The sequence below is a fragment of the Engraulis encrasicolus genome, chromosome 1 (genome assembly GCF_034702125.1).
Source record: "Engraulis encrasicolus isolate BLACKSEA-1 chromosome 1, IST_EnEncr_1.0, whole genome shotgun sequence".
Lineage (NCBI taxonomy): Eukaryota > Metazoa > Chordata > Actinopteri > Clupeiformes > Engraulidae > Engraulis > Engraulis encrasicolus.
This window is the reverse complement of record NC_085857.1, coordinates 24,266,268-24,274,792: the sequence shown is the minus strand read 5'-3', so window position 1 is coordinate 24,274,792 and position 8,525 is coordinate 24,266,268. Positions and strand designations below refer to the sequence as shown.

The following is an 8,525-nucleotide window of genomic DNA, read 5'->3' as shown; positions in this document are numbered from 1 at the left end:
ATTTATTTTTCTGAGTAGTGATAATCATAAATGATTGAAAGAGCAGCAACTAAGCCTAGTGACCCTTCAAGGTTAGGCCTAATTGATAATCTGTATTACAATTCCTTTCCATCACAAACATTTTGTAAATGTTTGCTATACCAAAACCAAGGTATATAATGGACTTGAGGCAATTCGAGAATGCCATCCAATGACAAATCACTCCATTGGACATATCCCTTACTCTAACTAATCCAATTCTGGTGTGGGACTGGGGGCGGACCCTAGTTCTATGATGAGCTACTTCAGTTAGGGTGATGGTTAGGGGGGTGGGGCTGTGCTATGGTCATGGACGAGAGCAAAATTCAACTAGAGACAATACAGAAGGAGGAGACTAATCTTTAAGAGGGACCTTGACCAAAAAAACTGTCCTGCCCGTATCTCCCACCATCAGTGAGGCAACCGGAGCATCGTATGAGTACGCTACACTGCTTCCAGATTGTGTCACTGGTCTAAATTCAAGATAGCTATCTGACAAAGGAGGAGCTGGGTTCCTGCTATCATAAACATAAGGTCTATACTGTATTATAGTTATGCAAAGAAATCAATTATTGCACAGTTAGAGTCTAGGAACATTACATTGTGTTGATGTGGATTACAACTATTCTTACAAACAAATGAACGAAAGATGATAATGATAATCAAGCACTGAATGAAAAGCTAACTATAATAATATCTCCATTGGGGATTAGAGTGTCCCAAGTACTTAGAATGGCTCAATTATGCAGTATCCCAATAACTATAATATTATTAATAATAATTACAATGATCATAATAATTATCCATAATAATGTGCTATCCATGCTGTGTTGAAACAAGGATTTTTTTTGTTTGTTTGTTTCCTTAGTTGTTTCTTTGACTCAAACTCAAAACTAAACACATTACGTAAATAAATCAAAGAAAAAATAGTTGCAATACCTACTCTGGCCACAATCCTCCATACTCAACCTCACATTTTCCTAAGTTGCAATACCTACTCTGGCCACAAGTGCCTTGCATAGTTGCAATACCTTCTCTGGCCACAACCGCCTTGCATAGTTGCAATACCTCCTCTGGCCACAATCTCCATACCCAACCTTTAGAGTGTTTTTTCTCAGAATTCCTCCAAACGACTAAGTTGACTTTGGGTAAGTATAACATTTAATAGAGACAAGATGTGAAAATAACGAAAACACCTTTGGAAAGAGCTTGAAATTGACTTTCAAATGGTAACGATATCTCAAAAATGTAAAATCCCACCATGTGAAGGGTTTTCCCAGATCACATCACATTTATCAACATCCTGTTCAACCAGTCTACAGTAAGTCTCAATTGAATAGTTTTGATTAATTGGAGGTACAAAAGTGCTTTTGTTTTTAAAATACTTTTTTCTCAATTGTGTTTGTATCACCACACTCAGTAACTTTTCTTTAAAGAATTCTCTTAAACGAATGTTCCTAAAAAAGCTTGAACAAGTCCACTTTCACATCAAAGTCTTTTATATGATTGGTGGGTACGAATGAAAGTCCTTTGTTAAGTATCGAGAGATGGAACTCATCTAAAGACTTACTGGACAGGTTAAATATTGTTACTTCCTCGGTCGGTAGGTCTGGGAGCGGGTCCGGCCCAGATCTTCTTTACTTGCCCCTTCGTGTTGGTTTGTGGGTCTTGTTTTTTTGCGACCCCCCCTTCATTTTCTTTAACATTTGTATTCTCAGGAAGCCAGCACCTCGAGAAAGACTTCATTGGTGTGCGATACCTTTTTTTCTTAATGTAACATATTGGTGCGTGTGCCTTTAAGCCACAGCGGCAATCAGCTGTGGCGTGGTGTCATGTGAGTGAGGAGCACCAATTGTTAAGATTCCAGTTCCTTTTTAAAAGCGCTACACCTGCTTCGCGTGTGCAGCGGCTGGTCGATCACCATTTTGCTCCTTGTTCTGTTGTCGCTAGGAGAGTCTGCGCCCGTAGGCAATTGTACTCCACGGGGATGTGGAAACCCGTGTGGGGTTGTCGGGTCCTGCGGTGCGTCTTTTGCAAGAGCGTAACCGCTTCTTGAGTTCCAAGTTAACTGAACTGCGGGCGTAGACATTGACTTAACCTCTCCCGGTATGTTATCTTCTAGTATTCCCTATGGCTGATTGTAAGCTATTTTAATTGTAAACGCTCTCCTCACTCACCACCTTTACCTTTTAGGAATCTAGTATGGTGCACTAGCCTGTCCATCTTCCTGCTGTTGCCGTTGCTGCTGTCTGTATAGGCAATGTGCCTCACCCCTTGTGGTATGTCCGACTCTCCTTCATTTGCCCTCTTAATTAGGCTATTAATGAATATGCTGTTTACTCATACTTTCCCCTGATGCCTTCTGCAGGTAACCGGTGATGCGAGGGTAGACGCGCTGCTCTTGACGCGCTGCTGTTTTTGTTCTGTAGAGACATAGCGAGTGAATGCGTGAGTGTGGAGAGTGATAAAACGGTGGATGTGATGCGCGTGTTGGCGCGCCATGGACTTTCAATAGAGTGAGTGTGTGCGTGTGTTTTCTATGTACACGTAATCTACTCCGATTATATTCTGTGTGTTTTATTTTGTGTTCATTCTTTTTGTGTCGACCGGGTCGGGTACATCCCACTCCGTGATTGGGCCAGTATGCCTGGACCCCCTGATGCACAGTAGCTTCACGTTTGTAGTGCCTAGGGCCTTATGCCGAGTGTAAATCCGTGTGCTGTGTTTAATGATTTCATTCTATGCATGCTTATTCAACTAGATGTGCTTGCTGTGCAAATTGTCTGTTGCATTGTAATTATCCGAAGCTACATAGGCTAAAGAAGGGGGAACCCAGTAGCCATTCATGCTCTTCTGGCTTGGGTGTCATGTCTATTGTTTTGTCTGGTTATTTTAGTGTCTGTTATTTTTAAATATTGTGTATGCTGCACACCTTCCTGTATTAAAAAGAAGAAATCCGTTGTTCCCCGTAATCCTGTCTCTGTCGTTCCTTACGGACCTGTGTGCTTTCAGTTTACTATTGTGTCATTCAATTTCCAGAGGGACTCTAGCGCCCTCTGGTGGCGTAGTCGGTTCATGAGTTAAACATTTTGTCAGTGGTCACTTGGTCATACTACATTTTGACGTGACGTCGGCAGGGTAGGACATAAGAGACAGGATTTTTGGGGTTTTTAGTTTGTTTTACCAACGGACTACTTTGTTGTCTTGATTAGTTCAGTGAGGTGTGTGTGTATGAACGGTTTTGTATGCGCGCTTGTGTGAGTGAAACTGAAGTGGTAGAGAACAAAAACAGCAGCCCGTCTCACGGCCAATCCACACTGGCCGTCCCTCTATCCCTGAGTCTTCAAACCATTGCTTGTCCTGATGGCCTATAACATGGAGGAAGAACGTCGTGAATTCGAGGAACTGAAGCGCATGGCGGAAAGGCAACAGGAGCAGATACGTCTGATTTCTCAAGGGATAGACCTTCTGAAGAGGCTCCAACCAGGCTCGCGTGGAGCCACTGTCATTTGCTGGCGGTGCCAGCAGCCCGGACACCTGGCCCGGGACTGTGATGGGCAGCGGGTCACTGCAGGTGCGCAGCCCTCGCCTGCAGCCAAGTCTGGGGCACATGGTCTGTTCTCCCCACATCGGCCGGACGGAGGACTGACGTCTGGACTGGGGAGTGAACGTTCTAGAGGGGGACTGCCGGATCCAAGGCACGGACCCATGTCCATCCACCCAAATTCCATGTCTTACTATGTGATTGTGCAATGTGTGTATATGTGTCTATGCGTGTGTATGCTTATGTTGAATTTAATGGGCGCATATTAAGGAGTGTGTGCCTGCGTGCGTGGTTATGTGTGATAATCGTTAACTTGGTGAGTGTGCGTGTGTGAGAATGTGCGCGCGCATGCGACCGGAGTCCCAGTGGTGGGAAATAGGCTATTCAGGCATCGGGGGTCTGTTTGTTATTGTCGTCGGGGCGACGACAGAAATACTGGGGGAAGATTGTAACATATTGGTGCGTGTGCCTTTAAGCCACAGCGGCAATCGGCTGTGGCGTGGTGTCATGTGAGTGAGGAGCACCAATTGTTAAGATTCCAGTTCCTTTTTAAAAGCGCTACACCTGCTTCGCGTGTGCAGCGGCTGGTCGATCACCATTTTGTTCTTTGTTCTGTTGTCGCTGGGAGAGTCTGCGCCCGTAGGCAATTGTATTCCACGGGGATGTGGAAACCCGCGTGGGGTTGTCTGGTCCTGCGGTGCGTCTTTTGCAAGAGCGTAACCGCTTCTTGAGTTCCAAGTTAACTGAACTGCGGGCGTAGACATTGACTTAACCTCTCCCGGTATGTTATCTCCTAGTATTCCCTATGACTGATTTTAGGCTATTTTAATTGTAAACGCTCCCCTCACTCACCACCTTTACCTTTTAGGAATCTAGTATGGTGCACTAGCCTGTCCATCTTCCTGCTGTTGCCGTTGCTGCTGTCTATATAGGCAATGTGCCTCACCCCTTGTGGTATGTCCGACTCTCCTTCATTTGCCCTCTCAATTAGGCTATTAATGAATATGCTGTTTACTCATACTTTTCCCTGATGCCTTCTGCAGGTAGCCGGTGATCTCCGAGGGTAGGCGCATTGCTCTTGACGCGCTGCTGTTTTTGTTCTGTAGAGATATAGCGAGTGAATGCGTGAGTGTGGAGAGTGAGATGAAACGGTGGATGTGATGCGCGTGTTGGCGCGCCATGGACTATAAATGGACTGAGTGTATGCGTGTGTTTGCGATGTGCATTTAATCTACTTCCGATTATATTCTGGGTGTTTTATTTTATGTTAATTCTTTTTGTGTCGACGGACGGGTACATCCCACTCCGTGATTGAGCCAGTAGTGCCTGGACCTCCTGATGCGCACAGTAGCTTCACGTTTGTAGTGCCTAGGGCCTTATGCCGAGTGTAAATCCGTGTGCTGTGTTTAATGATTTCATTCTATGCATGCTTATTCAACTAGATGTGCTTGCTGTGCAAATTGTCTGTTGCATTGTAATTATCCGAAGCTACATAGGCTAAAGAAGGGGGAACCCAGTAGCCATTCATGCTCTTCTGGCTTGGGTGTCATGTCTATTGTTTTGTCTGGTTATTTTAGTGTCTGTTATTTTTAAATATTGTGTATGCTGCACACCTTCCTGTATTAAAAAGAAGAAATCCGTTGTTCCCCGTAATCCTGTCTCTGTCGTTCCTTACGGACCTGTGTGCTTTCAGTTTACTATTGTGTCATTCAATTTCCAGAGGGACTCTAGCGCCCTCTGGTGGCGTAGTCGGTTCATGAGTTAAACATTTTGTCAGTGGTCACTTGGTCATACTACATTAAGCTCAATTAGTCCCATGTAAATGGCCAAATGGTTCCTCCCAAAACCTTGGTGGTCTGAATGTGTATCAAATATGCAAACATGTGCGTAGTACTTGATGAAAGTGTTTCATACATTGTTTTAGGGTTTACTGTAAGCTGTAAGTACAGGTACAAAACTCTAGGCTACTTATTGTATTAGCTAATCTTCTCATCCCAAGTTTCACACTGACTATTGACTCCATTCTTAGAGTAATTTGACCCTTTCGTAAATATTCTATCTGGAGGTTTTCTTTTTTAACTATGTACATGTGTCTTGTGAGATAAGCTATGGCGCAACTGAGCTTTTCCCATACAGTCAGTTCCACAGAAATGCATTGTACGTCAATGAGAATGATGAAATTCAACAAGGACTATATAAGTCTTGCTGCAGTTACACTGTATTAGGCATCCATTTCTTTGGTCCCTGATCACAAGACTTCACCAGCAGAGGACGCATTGGTGAGTTCACCAAACCTACAACTTTTTTTCCCTACAGCACTGCGGTGCATTTCTGAAACTGTAGTTGGTAACTATGTTAGTAACTTTGTTGGTTGCAGTGCAATTTCCCATTGGTAACTACCCAGGTTGCTAACTGGCTAACCACTCTGCTTTAAAGAAACACAACCCTGGTTTGTATGGTGTTGCACATGGGCCTACACTTAAGCCTCAACATGTTGTCTTCACTGGTATCCAAAATAATGCATTATATTTGGAATCAGATAAAGCCATCATTGTTCTCCGTTTCTAAGTATTTGTCGTGTGATGAATAGGACGTTGCTTTGGGACTACAGCTTTCTGTCCTGTGTAGACAGTGCTGTGTTTTTTTTTAATGGTTATTGGTATGTGTGTGTATTACCAGTGTTGCAGTCAAAACCAGCTTCACAGAAATCAAGAGTCTGCTGAAACAGAAGTCGACTACGAGACAGTCAGACCAGACACACTCAGGTGAGACCAAGACCAAGCCAGTCCACACATAGGCCTACGTATATACTGTAGATACAGCCGTGAAAACACACACACACACACACACACACACACACACACACACACACACACACACACACACACACACACACACACACACACACACACACACACACATATGTGTATATAGTGTGGCTCAAAAGTGCAGATAACCTGTCAGCCAAAGGTAGAAAAGGAAGAGCTAACTAATACACAATGAACGTACAGTATATACAGTCAAATTACTGTAACAGTAGAGTCAAAGGTCAGTGTAAAATATAGCAGATGGCCAGAGTCATTTCACCTCTACATCAAGATGATTATCCACTCACTAGGCTCCAAGGGTCGCCATCGTCAAATATTTTTTTGCAAGTGGAATTAACCTGCGAAAAAACCTCATACGCATTAACAATTTATACACATCAAAACAACTTGTTCTTTTTTCCCCCGCAGATACTTTGTTCCTGATTTAAAAACAAAATGGGAGTCAACACTTCAGTCAACTCCAATACCATACATCGGTCAGCAGTAGGCGTTGCAGGTCCGGAGGTTTCCAACACCACGGGAGGGGCCGTCCGCATTTATTTCTCCAACAATGAGATGCGCAGTGCGGACATTTTGAGCAAGGGGGTGGGAGGAGGGGAGCAGAAGTTTACAGGGAGTGTACCTTACATGACCATCCCTGCAGATGAGACTATCTCTGTTCCACCAGTTAAGATGAATTATGTCAGTGTGTATCTGGAGAGCAGCAGTGGGGATTGCAAGAAGGTCATTGTCGAAAATTACAAAGTCCCTGAAAACAAGTCTTTTGTTGTGACACCTGATGCCATAAATGAGGAGGAAGTTTAGAGCATGTTGGTAGCTGCCATGTAGTCAAGCAGCAAGATCAGATGAATAATTTCTAAATTGAACAAGTCTCATTGTTATAGGCTTACAGTATTTGAATGTCATTATTGTCAAATAAAAATTGAGATTCATTTTGTCAAGCTATAAAATAATGAAAAAATAAAATGTGAATCTAATCCACCTCTTGTCCTTTGATCATTGCTTATGCAAACACAGTCTTACATCTTTCATTGCTCATAAAAAAATACTAACAATGGCAATTTTACTACCAAAGAGGTATTTTTGCGTCTAGATGATTAGAAAAATAAAAAGGTGCACGGATGATGGCAGAGAACACTGATGATGAAAGAAACCTGAAACGTCTGCTCTACTCTGCTCTGAGAAGAATAATAATAAAAAAACCTCCTTGTGCTTGACCTCAGTTCCTTATTCAGTGTGCGAACCTGCTTCCACCTTGAACAACCATAAAGGATAACACTTTATAGGCAGCTGAGTTCCAGGTTTTTGGGGGACCCTTTGCTTTTTTCCAAAGAATAATACACAACATGTTATTATTTAATTTTCCTATGATAACATGGTCTTCATATGGCCCTCAATAAATATCCATATGATAGCTTATAATATAATAATAGCTTACCTCTCAATATGTTGTTGGTGCTGTGTTAGACACAATCTGTTAAATGGACTGCATTTATAGGCTACTGTATGGTGCTTTCCCACTCATTTGAGCACTCAAAGCAGTTTAACATGGGCCATGCTCATTGATACTCACATTCACACATCTGTGGCAGAGGACTCAGTGTAGGATGCCCATAGATATGAAGTACACTCTAAGAAAATTTCCCTGCAAAATAACGGCAGTTACTGGCAATTATATTTACCTGTAATTCTACTGTTATTTCACACCAAAAATCAAATACAGCTCATTGCTGTTTAATGTATCACAGTATATAACATTTTTTCAGCAGCAATTGAACTGTTAAATAACAGTACTCTACAGAACGTTCACAGTATTAGTAATGTTAAACTGAAAGTGCTCTACAATATTTATGCAGTGGTATAAGTAAAATAACAGTACATTTCAGTTAAAAAGTTGAATTGTACTGTGTGATGACAGGCAAATACTGGGTCATAGTTTTATTCATGAATATGGCCATGGCCACCCCACCCATCATTTCTCCATAACTGTGGTACCATGGCCATGTTACCACCCCACCCTCCCATCGTTCACCATGACTGGAGTGCCTTGAGCATGATACTATGGCGCTATGCTGTATTGAGAAAATGGTTTGCGGTGGTCCTTTGAAAGTGTGGGCATGAATAAAATTTCAGAG

The 8,525-nt window shown here is 42.7% G+C and overlaps 2 long non-coding RNA genes across 2 annotated transcripts; both read left to right on the top strand.

Annotated features, from left to right (window-relative positions):
* Positions 1 to 1,918: 1,918 nt before the first annotated feature.
* LOC134455520 (uncharacterized) lies at positions 1,919 to 2,591 on the top strand. Its single transcript, XR_010036120.1, has 3 exons — positions 1,919 to 2,124; positions 2,212 to 2,297; positions 2,387 to 2,591. It is a non-coding gene; the product is annotated as an uncharacterized LOC134455520 (long non-coding RNA).
* Positions 2,592 to 4,141: 1,550 nt separating this feature from the next.
* LOC134455477 (uncharacterized) lies at positions 4,142 to 5,299 on the top strand. Its single transcript, XR_010036116.1, has 3 exons — positions 4,142 to 4,343; positions 4,431 to 4,516; positions 4,606 to 5,299. It is a non-coding gene; the product is annotated as an uncharacterized LOC134455477 (long non-coding RNA).
* Positions 5,300 to 8,525: the final 3,226 nt, after the last annotated feature.